This window comes from Miscanthus floridulus, chromosome 9 (assembly GCF_019320115.1).
Source record: "Miscanthus floridulus cultivar M001 chromosome 9, ASM1932011v1, whole genome shotgun sequence".
Taxonomy (NCBI): domain Eukaryota; kingdom Viridiplantae; phylum Streptophyta; class Magnoliopsida; order Poales; family Poaceae; genus Miscanthus; species Miscanthus floridulus.
This window is the reverse complement of record NC_089588.1, coordinates 8,585,621-8,602,139: the sequence shown is the minus strand read 5'-3', so window position 1 is coordinate 8,602,139 and position 16,519 is coordinate 8,585,621. Positions and strand designations below refer to the sequence as shown.

The window sequence follows — 16,519 nt, the reverse complement described above, 5'->3', positions numbered from 1 at the left end:
GAACAAGGTTTCCACCCTGGCGATGAGAATGTGGCCATTCTGTTCCAGCTATTGTATGAAATATTTTCCAACATCTTTTGTTTTTTTATGCTAACAAATAAGTGTAATTAGTTTAATATCATTGTTGCATACATATATGTCATAGACTATATCCCCAATAGATTGGCTGCGAACAGCACTTAGCTAGTTCTTTATCTGGGACATCATCGAGAACACGGCATCTAATGCAAGTGGTCGGCTATGGACGTGTGAACTCAGTTTTTCCATCCCTTTGAGGGGTGCAAATCATCGGAACCATATCCACGAGACGGGAAGACAGAGCCCGGATGTGATAAGCGCCCAATTCAGTGCCATGCGCATCTATTTAGAGGCACTTCGATGTTTTTGCTATGATGTGCCTGATTTCTCACACTTCAAGGCACTTGCTTTCAATGCTGGTGATATCCCCGTCCTGCAAGCAAGCGAATGGTTTGCGAGCTACAACCATGTGGATGTGGTAAAATGGTCAGTTATACCTGAGTCGTGGTTATTTGTTGTTTGTTATTGTAATAACATTCTCTAATTTTTTTCTTTTTCTCCGCATGCAGATTGCGCTCCAGGACCTTACCTATGCTGCATGTGGCTTGTGGGCCATTCTAGACCAAGCTACGGAGCAACTCCGGTACGATTGAGACTTCTGCAATGGTAACCTCGGCCAGCTCACTGTAGAAGGACGCCAGTACCCGCATAAGGATTACTAGCAGGGGCAGTGGTCATTTAGTAGGTTACATCTATGGCCGACCATTCTTTCGGTATTGTGAGGCACGAGAGAGTACACTCATACGGGCATTGGACTTCAACGATACAAGCGGATACATAATCCGTGACATCAATTACCATATATGGCTATAGAAGCTTGTTAGTGTGCGTGGCCCGATCGAACCCGGTAGTGATTCCGATAGTAACTAATGTTTATTAGGTTGTTTTCAAGCTCGTAGTTTAATTGGGTTCTAATTTTAATTTGTCATGCATGTAATTTGTGTAACATTTGTTGGGCAACTAGAAATATACATTCCGGTGTCGTATTCGTCTGAAACTTTAGTTTGGGAGTTTCCGGAGATGGTTTGCTGCTTTCTGAGGTTTAATTGAATTTCTGCGCGACGACACCGTTTAATTATAGGTTGAACTGAGTCTACCCACGAAAAGATCCAAAATGGGGCCAAACTTTTACACAGGCGCTAATGTGCCCAAGGGATAAGAATTTTGTGGAGGTGGATGAAAAAATCTATTGGGTCCAAGATGAAATTCACCCTCTTTTGTCTCATTTAGCACACAGAAAAATATAATAAATAAAAAAATTGATTAGAAAAATCTAAGATCCTGTGGGGGGTCTTAATTTGGGTGTACAAGCTGCCAAAAAAATATCAAGCCATTTCAACATAGGTGGTGTATACATGCTTCATAGAGGTACATGTGCCCTTTCATCGAACCATGACTATACACATAGGTTATCAAGGTTTCTGTGGTTCATACACATTCCGGTGTCGTATTCGTCTCAAACTTTTTCTTAGGCTTGCACGTGCCACGTGTGAAGGAAACACCTAGTTTGGGATTTTCCGAAGATGATTTGCTACTTTATGAGGTTTAATTGAATTTCCGCGCGACGACACCGATTAATTATAGGTTGAACTGAGTCTACCCACGAAAAGATCCGGAATGGTGCCAAACTTTTACACAGGCTCTAATGTGCCCTAGGGATAAGAATTTTGTGGAGGTGGATGAAAAAATCTATTGGGTCCAAGATGAAATTCACCCTCTTTTGTCTTATTTAGCACACAGAAAAATATAATAAATAAAAAACTGATCAGAAAAACCTAAGATCATGTGTGGGGTCTTAATTTGGGCGTACAAGCTTGCCAAAAAAATTTCAAACCATTTCGACATAGGAATACATATGCTTCTATTTATTCAGTATATAAAAGAATTTTTTTAATATATATAAACATCACTGTCGGTTTCAAAAAACCGGCATTGATGAGAATAAACCGACAGTGATACTAGTTATCACTGTCGGTTTATTTTGAAAACCGGCAGTGATATATAAAAAATTAAAAAAAAATGTGCCAGCCTCGGGTTCGAGCTCAGGTCTCGGGCTACAGAGTTCAGAGACTTAACCACTGCGCTAGTATAGGATATGTGCTAAGGGTTATTTACTTTTCGCTTTTGACCTTTAGGCCGCTTACAAAATTAAAAAATAGAACAAAAAAATTTGGGCCGCCCGGGACTCGAACACAGATCTCGGGGGCTAAGTTGAGGGGTGTTAACTGTTGCGCTAGTAGGAGGAGTTCGAAAGAAAACGAAAAGGTATCCTACTTAACACCTAACATAACACCTAACTGCTACAACACATCACTGCCGGTTTGGGCAATGACCCGGTAGTGATGTACCCCATCACTGTCGGTTTACAATCAAAACTGGCAGTGATGAGCTACTTCCCGAAATAAATTAATAATTTATAAAATAGAACAAAAAAATTTGGGCCACCTGGGACTCGAACATGGGTCTCGGGGGCTAAGTTGAGGGGTCTTAACCGTTGTGCTAGTAGGAGGAGTTTGTAAGAAAAACGAAAAGTTACCCTACTTAACACCTAACTGCTACACCACATCACTGCCGGTTTGGGCAATGACCCGTCAGTGATGTACCCCATCACTGTCGGTTTACAATCAAAACCGGCAGTGATGAGCTATACTAGTATAAAAGAGGCGCGGGTTGAAATTATCCAAATTCATTCAACCCCGCGCCAACCCCTCCCTCCGCGCCGCTGGAGCACCACCCCGCGCCTGAGCACCGCCCCACGCCGTCCACCACCCCGCGTCGGAGCACCGTCCCATGCCGGAGCAACACCCCACGTCGTCCACCGCCCCAAGCCGGAGCACCGCGCCGTCCGTGCCAAGCCAGAGCACCACGCCGTCCGGAGCACCGCGCCATCCTTGCCACGCCGGAGCACCGCGCCGTCCGTGCCAAGCTGGAGCACCACACCATCCGTCCCACCGCCGAGGCCTTCAGGAGCGCGTGGACAGCTGCTTTCCCACCCCCACGGTGAGTGCGTGGCTCACTGCCCGCTATGTGTCTGATGAAATATCCCACAGCTGCTTACTTGAATCAGTAGAGGCTTTTCATTTACCAAGTACTACAGCTTATTGTTTGATATGATAATTTAATTGCCATAATTTATGTTACTGCTACTTTATTGCAATGCTAGCATACAGTTTCATCATGAATGCCTAGTCTGTAGTGCCACCGATGCTCAATGTTTTTGGACGTGAGGATGGAGTATATATATTTTAGACCTATAGAACTAATATATGTACATCTGGTTAAATAATATCTGCTATACTCCAGTTTTTAAAATGCAACAGCCCCCCACAACCATCTGAGTTTGTCTCCGGTGTTTGCACATTTTTTTAAATCATAATGCCATTATTTGGGAATTGGGACCAGAAAACGATATGATAGACTCCAAAAAAATTAAGTTTTTCAGTGCACACATGGGTGCTAGCTGTCACCATTTTACACAGTATGATAAACCGCCTTTTTTCTTGAGTCACATTGAACATACCAATATTTTGAAGATAGCTAGGGTTTTACATGTACATTTGACATTATTTGCCACTAGGAACCTAACTCAATGCCAGATTACATTGAGTTCATGTTTTTGCATCCACACATGGTATTATTTTCAATCAAGCTCCATCGGATGCAAATTTCCCTGTTTTTCTTGCCTAATTCCAGGAGTTGAGGTGCATGATCCCAACAATATGGCAAGATCCACTTTGGTCCCTATAACTCTTTTTTGCCTTTTGAATTAAAAAGGTCATGCTTTAGCTAAGAGGCTTTGCATGTGTGGATGTTCTAGTTCTGGGCATATATGGATTCTTTTTCTTCTCTTGCTAATTTTGTTCATGTGACCTAGTTTTTTTTATCTAATATCATTTACAATCTAGATCAGTAGGTGTGTATCGTTTACAAAATTAAAGGTATTGATTTACTGCAGTTCAGCCTGTAATGATCGTTCTTTCTTTTTTGAATATGTACTCATCATCTTTAGTCTACTGTTTGCTATTAGTGATATTTGTTACAATACACGAGCATATATAGTCCAGTTGCAAAAAAACATATATTTTATATAGCATAGGTGCAGTTTTTAGTCCAAATGAGTCATTTGCTTCTCACTTGTCTAAACTGAGCCTTAAGCTATCGAAGATGGCACAATAGGGCATAGCAGATCATGTGTCTTTGCTTCTCTGGTACCTAGGTCGACGTGAGTATTAGAGAGCATAGATGCATTCCATTAGTAAATTTTATCAGTCGGCAAGCTGCAGTTCCATCTTTTGCTCCTTGTATGCATGTTTGTGCGTCACATGAATAAATAGGTTAGTTCAGATTTGCCCATCACTAGTACCTGGGCAGTGCGCTTGTAGTAGTAGCTGATCTGAGGCAAGTATGGCAGGAAAACAGAGCTTGGAGGATGAGTAACATTAAATAGATTTAGTTTGGCCATATAACTTGAATAATAACTCTTGTTCAGTGAGTTACCATTACCACTTACCACATGCCTAATTTACTTAAATGTATAGGCAACCATGGCATGGTATGTAGTGCATGTTGGTCACATGTCTGGGATTTATCGAACCTGGGAAGATTGCTATGCTCAATTCAATCGCTACCCTGGTAATTTGCACAAAAAGTACAACACAAAAGTTGAAGCTTTGAGGGCCTACTATAGTCATCCGGCCTACCTTGCAAACCATGGCCATCCGCTAGCACTGGAGATTGAAGAGAAGCCACCCGCCGGAGATGTGAAGATTAGGATAATTGCTCCTTGGTCTTGGAAAGATGTCATGCTTTTATTTATGGCTATGGTCATTGCTTTTCTTATTTGAAAATTGATGTAGGCTTAGTTTCGTAGAACAGTAGGTTGACTTTGTTGTATGTGGACTTATTATTAGACTTTGCATTAAACATATTATATATATATATATATGAACATATGCTATTAGTAGTTGTCCGTAGCCAAAACTAACCACGATCGTGTCACAGGCATGACTCATCATCGCCTGTTACCCCGTCGCCGAAGAACAGATTGGCAACAAGAAGTGGTTGATATCGCTAGGACGGGAGAGCCGCATGATCCGACAAACGGTGACGGTGTCCATCCGGACAGTGAGAACGAGCAGCCATGGACCCCGTCCGGCCTACTCGATCTGGGTCAAAATGACCAAGATGGCCAGGTAACTTTGGTATCATGTGACTATGTAGCCACACACGCTAATCAATTGAGAGGGTCATAGCTTACTTGGTGTCTCTAGCAGGAGCCTCCGCCGGCCGAGGAGCCAGAGGGTTTGGGTAGCAGGAAGGCCAGATCCAAGCGAGGCATGTCAAAGATTCCTGTTCGTAGGAACGCACACTGGCACATTACTGAGTTCGATGAATTCGGGGATCCACTCTCACCGCCTATAGCTTTGACCAAATACAAGACAATCCTCGGGTTACTTGTTAGGGACTTCATCCCGATTAGGTACAGGAAGTGGATTGGGAAAGATGATAACCAGTGGAGGGTTCCCGAAAGTGAGAAGGATTACATATGGGATGTCAAGATCCCAGAGTATTTCACTTTCCCAACCGAGTATGACAGGGAGTTAGTCAAGAAAATAGCAAAAGAAATCATGGGGACATGCTTCAAGAATTTCAAGGGGACATTGTACAAGAATTTTGTCCTCCAAAATAAAGAGTCAGATTTTGATGGTGGACAGTTTAGCAAGCAGAAGGACTTCTGCAAGGATTTCAAGGAATATAGGTTATCCGAGGAGTACTTAGAACTAAGCAGGAAGAATAAGGAGAATTCACAGAAAGCGACGAATCCTCATCATCTCGGCTCTCGTGGCTATGCCAAAAAGATGCCAAAATTTGAAGCAGAACTTCAAAAGATGGATCACCTTGCTGAGGAAGGCATTCAGGTTGAGACCACCGATTGGGAGCCCAGATCGGTATTATACTGTATGGGGAGGAATGTACGGCACGCCGAGGACGGGAGCTTTAGCTCCTCAAATCAACCCATGAGCGAACTCATCCAGAGGATCTCCTAGGTAACTAAGGAGGTGAGGCAAGGGACTCGCACTTCTAATTGGGAGAAAGACGTGCTCACCCAAGCACTCGGAACCAAGGAGCACCCTGGTCACACTAGAGAAACCGGTGTTGTTCCTTGGAAACTAGCATTACCCCAAGAATCTAACACTTACCAGAGCCGCTTGAGGGGTAGAGCGGAACAGGAGGTAGAGTATTTGAGGAGACTAAAAGAGATGGAAGACAGAATGGAAGCACAGATTGAGGCAACTATTGAAGCGTGAGTCGAGCAAATTTTGCTGTCCAAGGGGTCAGAAGTACCACAAAACCCTACTCCTACTGCCTTTAGCCCATAGTTTAGGGGTCACAGTAGCTGTGGATCGACCCCACTCGACGAAGAAGAGGCGAATGTGCCTCTTCCAATGGACGACATCACTGAACCCGTCAATGTCAAGTTGTACATCTGTCAGGAATGGACAAAGGACAAGGTGGTGCCCGGCCCGGCCTGGCCTGCGGGAGATAGGACAATTAATGGCCACCCAATTCCACGGGGGTACGCTTGCATCACCATTGACAGAATAATTGATAAGAAGTATAACAAGATACCCATTGAGTACCCCGTAGCGGAAGACAGGCCGAAACTTGGTCAAAACAAGGGCTCTCAAGTGGCCTGGCGCAAGCGCTTCATTAAGCTTGACCACCAATTGTCCTCTGATGATGACGACGACTGCGAGTCTTCGCCCACCCATGATGATCACTCACCATCTCCCAACATTGCTCACTCCCCTCCTCATTCGGAGCCATCACCCCCGAGAAGACAGAGGTCTCCTTCTATTCCTCCTCGTCCGACTCCATCTTCATCAGCCTCGAGAAAAGAGACTCCTCCTCCTCCATCTTCATCAGCGCCGGGAAAACAAAATTCTCGTCGACATCCTCCTCCTCCTCCTCCACCTTAGCCCAAAACAAGATCAAGGATATCCTCGCAGCCGTAGAAAAGGTCTTTGGATTCGGTCGCTAATGCTCCCAAAGTGGACCAACAAAAAACAAAAAAGGTCGTTCAGTGGTAGCGTTACCACCTTGATAAAAGAAAAATTTACAGCACACATCTCGAAGGAAGATTGTGTTAGTTTCTTCAATCTCTGTGCCTCACTGCCTTCGTTTTTGTTGAAGTCCGAATTCAAAAGACAAACATAGAATAAATACGCTACAACAAGAGACGAAGAAATAATCAATAAAGATTTAAGGAACATACAGAAGTATGTCGAAGACAACCCAGGATTAACCATGGAAGAGGCCGCGAACATCTATTATGATGTATAAGGGACGGGAACACCGGCAATGAAGTATGAAAGGGGCAATCTTTTGGTTCCCGATAATGAGTATAAAAATCTAACAACATATATGCATCAGTTACATGAATATTACATGGCTCAAGCAACAGAGACAGACGACTTTGGTTTTGAGGTTATTATCCGTTCGCCACATGTTTTCCATTATCCTGAAGAAGAGAAGTTCGATGATGAGTGGGAGTGCTTGTTCCGGCTATACCAGAAACGCTCTCTCGATGTTCAAATGTTGACGCTGTGGACTATGTAAGTACCCTAGATGCATGATATTACAATTAACTACTCTCTCGAGACACAAATTGTTAACTTTTGAGCACTTCCCATGATTTTACGTAGGTGTATAGCAAAATTTAGCATTATAAAAAGCAAATAGGATAATATAGGCTTGTTGGACCCCTTGCGAGTCAATGAGAGGACATGTCTAGGCCTCTATGGATGTGACATGGAAGACCTGAAACAGAATTTGATTGCTGTTTTTGATGAATTCACGATGAAGAACAAAACCCACATACTTCTAGCCTACAACTGTGAGTATGTGTTCTCGGCTTTTAATTTTATGCTTCTTTTTTGTTAAGATTATTCGATAATTAGGATTCTGTGATTGCAGCAACCATTCCATCTTCATTTGTGTTAATCTTGCCAAAAATCTGATCGAGGTGTGGGACTCGAAGAAAAAACCATTTCATCATCTGGATGCACTGGTGGCAGTGCTGAATTAGTAAGCGATCCTAATAACATATTATTTTCTAAACACACATACCTCTTTCTAATGTTTCTCCTTTTAATGTTGCTCAGTGTCCGAAGAAGACATATCGGTGGGTCGCCGGTCCCATTCAAGGTTGTCGAAATGGAGGGGAAGTATCTAAAACAGCCGGCAGGAAACAATGAATGCAGGTTTTATGTAATATGAGCAATGCTTCGCTACATCAGTGGGAAATCAGAAGAAGCCAATAAGTTGGTGTGTATAATCCCCATTTCATTTATGTCTGTTAATAATTCAACAAAATAATTTACTGATTCCTCTTTGGATATCATCTTTTTTGAACGACAGCGCAAGAAATATAACCATGAAAGGCTGTTAGACATGGAGATCGTCGCACTGCAATCAGAGCTAGCAAAATTCATCTTAGCCGAGGTATTGGAACAAGATGGACTATTTTTCATTGCACAATCCGTGAAGTTCAAGGACCAGTATGGCCTAGAGTGGCTCGATAGATTATTGTAAGAAGTCCGAGAAGCATGCTTATCGAGTAATTTATTTTTTATTTTGAGGGATCGAGATCTTGATAAGAACATTTGAACTGTAATCGTAATATTTGTAATGTTTAATATTGATGGACCTGTCGTCTACGTAGCGTATATAAAGCGTCCACGAAAAAATATAAATTAAAATAAATTATAAAATAATAAAATGCAAACGGGCCATCACTGCCGGTTAGCAACAAACCGGCAGTGTTGTCGTGACCATCACTGCCGGTTAGCAAAAAAACCAGCAGTGATGGTAAAGAGGGCACTGCCGGTTCATGGCACGAGCCGGCAGTGTTAGTTGAGCTATCACTGTCGGCTTGAAATCCAAACCGGTAGTGTTGCTGAAGACCACACTGTCGGTTTGAGCTAACAACCGACAGTGATGGCTCGACCAACACAGCTGGCTGAAGACCACACTGTCAAGATCTGGGGTAGTGTTTGACTGGTTGAAATGAGATGAACTTATTCTGGGCAAAGGAGTCCAGCTCAGGGAAAGCATTCAAATGTATCTGCCCATTCTATATGTCCTGCCAAAAGAGAGTGGAAGCCCCATTGTTTAAACTGACATTTAAATTGACAGTTGACAATCCCTTGAACGTGTATAAGAGTTTATTAAGTGCATCTCTCCAGCAGATGGATCCCTACTTGGCTACTTCACGTGAGTACGCAGCTTGCCATTTCTGTTGTGCTTCTCCCAAATCAAGTGAATCCATGGAATATCTAGCTGACTGAAAAACTTATGAAGATGCATCAAAAGAAGTGCCTCATTTTGTGCTTTTAGGTTTATGACCCCCAAACCACCTTTAGATTTAGGAGAGAGGGAGGCCAAGGTAGGTGAATGGCATAGAACCTTCTTGAGAAGCCAAAGTTGAATTTAGTTTGGAAGCACTACCAGTAGACTACAGCACGGCTCCAAATATAGTTTTGAAAGCTATATTACATTATCAGTGAGCATCTAAAAAATTAAATACACTTTTTATGAAAGTACTTTTTAAGACAAATGTATGCATAACTAAATACTTTTAGAGTTATATATAATCAAAGTTTTTAAAATATCTGACTTAAATATTTCATAAAAAAGGTCAAGACTTTGGAAATGGGAGGAAGCATGTATGTATTTCTTCTAATATTAAAGAAAGAACGTTTTCTTGGTTTGGTTCGTCCTTTGCTTTTAGAACCTTTTTTTGTGTCTCTCTCGTTTGATCTAACCTGAATCTGAATACTAATACTAATCCTAATCCTAATAAAAAACCCTAGAATAGAAATTTGGATTCGTCTCATTCGTCTGATCTAACCTAAATACGAATCCTAATCCAAATAAAAAACATAGGAATAGAAATTTGGCTTTGTCTCTCTGGTTTGATCTAACCTGAATATGAATCCTAATTCAAATCCAAATCAAAACATAGGAATAGAATTTTGGCAACTATAAATTAGACCAAGCCAAATCAAAAGGGGTTGGGAATTTAAATAAAAAGAATCTTACTATTTCTATTTAGAGGACTAAACATAGCCACCACGTTAATTCTCACCAGATGTGCTAGAAAAAAATATAAATCCTAAAAATTCTTACAATAATAAAAAAATAGCTAGCCTTTAATTTGATAGACTCAAATCATCATCGCCGATAATAGTCATTCGATCTATTGTAATTTAAAATAAAAATTACCCAATCTGTCATTATAAAAAATACATAAAGTAACCCCTAATTTTGCATCTAAATTACCCGCCTCTATCATTACGCAAGATAATTTAGAATAACCCCCTAAATTTATATGTTAATAACCCACATATGCCATTATGAAAGATAATTCAAAATCACCCCCTAAATTTACATCTAAAGTGCACACCTTTGTCATTATGAAACATAATTCAAAATAACCCCATAACATTGTATCTAAATTATCCATCTTTGCCATTATGAAAGATAATTTAAAATAACCCTCTAACTTTGTATCTAAATTACACACATCTACCAAATTTAAAATAACCCTCTAACTTTGTATATAAATTACACACATCTACCATTATGAAAAGATAATTTAAAATACCCCCTAATGGTTTTATAAATTACTCATCTTTGTCATTATAAAAATGCAAAGTAACCTTCTAAATTTGCATTTAGCCTACCCATATATGTCATTATAAAAGATAATAAAAAGTATTACCACAATATTTGTATCTACCTCAGACGTTATAAAAAATATCTCTCAAATCTACATGTAAATACTAATAAGAAAATAAATTAGTATTCATAAAGTATGGTACATATATATATATATATGTATATATATATTTCTAAGTTACAGACTTCTACAGCAGTGAAATTAAATAACCTTAATGTTATGTTTCACCATGTATATATATACCAAGTAAATAGTTATTTTAATAGCTTATGAAGCATGGAAAAATGTTCATTTAACAAACCACGTAACAATAACACTAACAATTCACTTTAATTTATATTAATACTCCATGACAATAAATTTCATAAGTTGTTATTTTAAAAAAATTTATATGTTTTGAATGAAACATTATATCATATTGATATTGGTAATTTAATTTTAAGCACTCTATGATATATAAAACAATAATACACACATATAGTCATGTGATATAAAAAAATCAATATGTCCAGTGCTTGGGTGCAAGCTAAGTTTCAACTTAACATGTGGAAATTAAAGAAACACTACTAGGACCTAAACTCTTTTTAATAATCAAACAAAATTTGATAAAAGATAAAAAAATCACTAGAGTTTTTACTTAACAAGTGAAAAATTTGCAACAACTCCATTGAAAGTTGAAAGCCAAACTATAAATTCATGAAGTCACAGAAAAGAATGCAACAACAGTCTAGTACCAGTACCCCAACTATCAAAACCGTCTAGGATTAAGTCCACTTTTGGTCCCTCAACTATTGTGTCAGTCTAATTTTAACCCACATGTCACTGAGATGGAGAGGGAGGGATTGAGTCGATGACGCGTGGGCCCCACATGTCACTGAGATGGAGGTTGCGTGTCAAAACCGCTCAACATCCGTCAAAACAGCCTTGCCCCTGTCCAGGTGCTAAAAGTGAACGGTTTTGACAGTTAGGGTATCGGTACTAGACAGTTTTGTAGTTGAGGGTTAAAATTAGACCGACACAATAGTTGAGGGACCAAAAGTGGACTTAATCCTAAATTGTAACTAGAGGTCCCTAATGGAGCCTCCATGTTAATGCTCGTAACACTCGATAGGAAAATAGTATGTAGATCCTAGAAAATCTCACAAAAATTGAAAACATCTGGCCATCAATTCAATATAACCTAATCATCATTCATAATAATATAATAGCTCTTGGAACTATTTTATTTTCTAAATAATTACCCACCTTTTTTATTGTGTAGAACAATATGAAGTAACCAATGACTCTATGTTTCAACTACCCTCTTATACCATTACGAAATATGATCTAAAGTAGACCTAAATTCGCATCTAATTACCCATGTCCTCCTATTACAATATATAGTTTACTTAACCCAATTGTCATCTCATTATTACAAAAAATAAATAATCCCTCGAATCTACATCTAAATTAACAATATCTTCTATTAAAAAATTATTTAAATAATCATAAAGCGTATATACGTTTCTACGTTACCCATGTCTATCAATATGAGTATATTAAGATTTGATTCAAGTAAGCATGCGTGTCATGCCAGCATACATGAACGATAAGAATATATGTTATGTTTCACCACATAAAAAATATTTTCTTAATAACTCATATACTAGTGTTTCATCACATAAAGAATATTTTCTTACCAACTCATATACTAATAATACTAACAAACTTTTTAAAACCATATTAGTAACTATAACATATAATTCATATAGGTTGTTACTTTAGATATATTTATATATTTGAACTAAAATGTTTGACACGTCTATACTGATACTATAACTATAACTGCATATATGATTTCTTGATAGGAAAATTCAATTATCTTGAAAAGTGTGGTAGATCACTGGTGACTATATTTTTTGGCCCTTTAAGAATACTTTAGAGTAAAAAGTTGATCATTATAAGGCTTAAGTATTAAAATTCTATTGAGGTTAGAACTGGTACCCCTATCCGAGATCTCATTTCAAGCTCTATCTCTTATGTTAAGAACCATGATGCAGGTTTCAAATGATTGCTTATGGTATTATAGTATTTAAGAACGTATTCTATGACCTAAAATCCTTATTCTAAAACGTGCAAAAAAGAGAGTTAACAAAAGATACAATATGCACAAGAGTTTTAACTTAAGGATAAAAAGAATTTTTAACAGTCAATAAGGATAAATTTTGAATTAAAATTGAGATTCATGATTTCGTAAGATATATGATGTAACAAGAGCCACCATAGTTAATGATAAAGTTTCAAACTAATATGAATGCAAAAATGTATAGATCAGCTCCTTGCAAAAAAAAAAAAAGGAATATTAATGCTGTCAACGCTGTGTGCTCCACCTCCACATCCCACTTCAAAGACCAACTTTCTTCCCACTCCTCTCGCGTTTTATGCTGTCAACGCTGTGTGCTCCACCCCCACATCCCACTTCGATGAATCATTCCCTTGCACCATGAGGTATGTCCTCATGTTTTTTGCCCTCACCCTGATGAATTTTTCAGCCACAGCCAAATCGTGTTTCAGCAACATGAGAGCCTATTCTCTCCGCGATGGTCCACACGATCCCTGGCGTTTTGTCCTGTCCGTGGTCTACCTTGCTTGCGTGGAATGGGAGTGGTGGACTGAGATTTGGAGCGCGAACCGAGACCTAGTGCCGCTACTTTTGGATATGAGTCCTCATTTTTTTGTTGCTTCTCTTTCGATCTGTTTGCTTCCAGTAGTCCACCAGAATCAACCTTGGATTACGAGACCAAAGCAGTTGCTGAATACATGAAGCGGGAGTCCAAGTCAAGCTCGCCCTTCTTTGAAGGCGGCAGCGGCGGCGATGGTGATGCTAACAGCAGCCTGCAGCTGGACTGTTGCAGATATCCTTTTACGCGGCGGAGGAATGATGGGCGATGGAACAGCTTGTGCCGGCTTTTGGCAAGGCGCTACTTTGGGTTTCAATGTGCAGAAGAAGGGGATGCCAAGGTGCGCCGTTTTGCGCTGGCCCGGTTGGGACTTGGGAGCGGATGGCTACAAGGGGGCATTCACCAATGTTGAGGTGCAGATGGCTTTCCTTCACGATTACTTCTTCACCAGCTCTCTCAGTATCGTGGAATCTAGCAAACGCCCGCAGAATGGCCATCAGTGACATGCATAATGAACACTTTAAGGTTGGGATATTTAACTTATTGCCATTCGTAAATTAACTTATTGCCATCCTTACGGATGGCACCTCTCAGTTTGCCAGTTTTAGAATGGCGTTTACGCAGTTGCCATCCAAAACAGTAATCCTCCTACGTATTTGCCATTTTTGCTGATGTGGCACGCCACGTCGACACGCCAGCGCAGCAGCGTCCCTGGGAATCTCTACAGGGCACATGAAATTACCTGTTTACCCATGTTGCTTCTCTCCCACTCCATTTGCCTACGCGTGGGCCCTCTCCTTCCCCCTTGTTGACACATGGGCCCCACACGTCAGCTTCTTCTTCAACCTCTAGCCATCACTACGCAGCCAGAGGAAGGGGAGGAGCTCGTGCAGTCCTAGCCGACGTTTTTCTCCTTCCTCGGTCACCTTCTCTAGTGAGCCGGCTGCGCCACGAGCAAGTTGTGCCATGGGCAAGCTCGGCCGCGGGCGAGCTGTGCCATGGGCGAGCTTTGCCGTGCGCCAGCTGCGCTGCAAGCGAGTTGCGTCGCAGGCAAGCTCCACCGTGAGCGAGTTGCACCATGAGTGAGCTCCGCCGCGCACCAGCTGCGCCGCGAGCGAGTTGCGCCGTTAGCGAGTTGTGTCGTGGGCAAGCTCCACCTCGCGTGAGCAAGCCTGGGTGAGCTCTGCCGTGGGCACGTCTTCTTCCTCCATTCCAGATCTGTCGTCAAGGTGGCGTGGGCGCGCAGCTCCTTCCTCGGCTCCGACGGGCATGGCCCTGGTGGCGCGAGCGCAGCCAGCCGGCACTGCACGAGCTCCTCCCCTTCCCCTGGCTGTGTGGTGATGGCGGGAGGTTGAAGGAGAAGCTGACGTGTGGGGCCCACGCGTCAGCGAGTGCAGTGAGAGAGAAGCAGCAGGGGTAAACAGGTAATTTCGCATGCCCGGTAGATGTTCCCAGGGATGCTGCTGCGCTGACGTGTCGACGTGGCTTGCCACATCAGCAAAACTGACAAATACGTACAAGGATTAATGTTTCGGATGGCAATTCTGTTGGTGCCATTCTAAAACTGGCAAACGGAGAGGTGCCATCCGTAAGGACGGTAATAAGCTAAATATCCCACACTTTAATGTTGGTGGTGGCTGGCTACGATCATTGGATTCCAAAAGTACTCGCAACAGGACATGGATCTTTTTTGCTTTCTGCAGTAACAATCATGATTTGGTGGCCATCTACTGGCGTCCAATACACATTGTTTTTCATAAATTAGATCTTCTCCACGCTCCCACCACAAGGATTACTGGGGTGGGACTCCTCAAACACATCTACCATAGTCCTAATGAACTGGATGTTCACCGCCCCTCCTCTCAAACTCAAACTAGCTAGTACTGTTTACTGGAGCGATAAAATCGGGCAGTACTCAGTTCTCCAAGACTACGACCGTCGGCGCTCTCGCAAGAAGGCAATTGTAGCCTGGTTCCAGGGACTTGTGCGACCTCAACCGTGGTATAGGTTCATCAAGCATCTCCCAGTCGAGGAGGAAGATGTCAGGGTGCCTGACAGCGTGAGAAAATTCAAAATTGGTTGCTGATACTCTCCGGGCTATAGATGGCCCGCCAACCGACGGTACCAGGTCTCGGAAGATGAACATGGACAGTGCTGGGTATGACTGGTCATGGACCTGCAGGCAACAAACTCACACGGGCACCATAGTGATCGGCCGGAGGACGACTTTCCCCTGCTGACGGTGGCGGAGACAGACACTTTCCATGAAGTTGCCACAGCATTGTCAAGATACTGCGCCTACCTGGTGACATTTCTTCTGGAGTTCCTCCCGGAGCACAGCCTGACCACCTAAGAAGTCTTCCAAACTGTCATACAGGATGCACAGCGTGCACTAGGATCGACGTATATGGAGGAGAAGGAGAAGCACACCAAGATCCAAAAGCTAAAGCTACCGCCCCGGCGTAAGCAGTCTACCTTCGACAAGGGGGTCAGGCTAGGACGGCAACCGGAGAAGCTCAACACCAAGCTGCGGTGGAAGGTGATCATGGCAGAGTTCTGGGCGGAGACGATCCTGTACGTCACGCCGTCCGACAACGCGGAGGCACACATTGAGAACCTGGCTAAAGGCGGAGAGTTCGTGACCCACCTCTGGGCCATGCTCTCCAACGCCGGCATCCTCAAGCGGGCAACAGGGGACTGGAATCCACCTGCTGGCGCTGCCGCTGCCACTGCCACATAATAAGCAAGCAATGTGTGCGCTGACACGGCCAGTCTCCTATTGTGATGTTGGGTCACGTCCAATTTGGTGTTCCATTTTGTCTGTCCGCCCTAGGTTTACGGTTTTTATTTGCTTGTTTAGTAGAGGTCATTCACTACGTGTTTTAGCTTGCACCCATATGTATTTTACTTTCAAGTCGTCTGGGCTTGTATTTGTGTACGTACGTTTTTGTATCTCAGTATGTCATTGGGCCCAATATTGTTTGTAGGTGTACGTGATTGTTTATCATGACTGTACATGTCATCATGACTTGCATCC

The 16,519-nt window shown here is 42.0% G+C and overlaps 1 pseudogene; it reads left to right on the top strand.

Moving 5' to 3' along the window:
• The window catches only part of LOC136479174 (F-box/LRR-repeat protein 3-like), an 18,308-nt pseudogene extending 2,473 nt beyond the window's left edge, over nt 1-15,835 (top strand).
• Nucleotides 15,836-16,519: the final 684 nt, after the last annotated feature.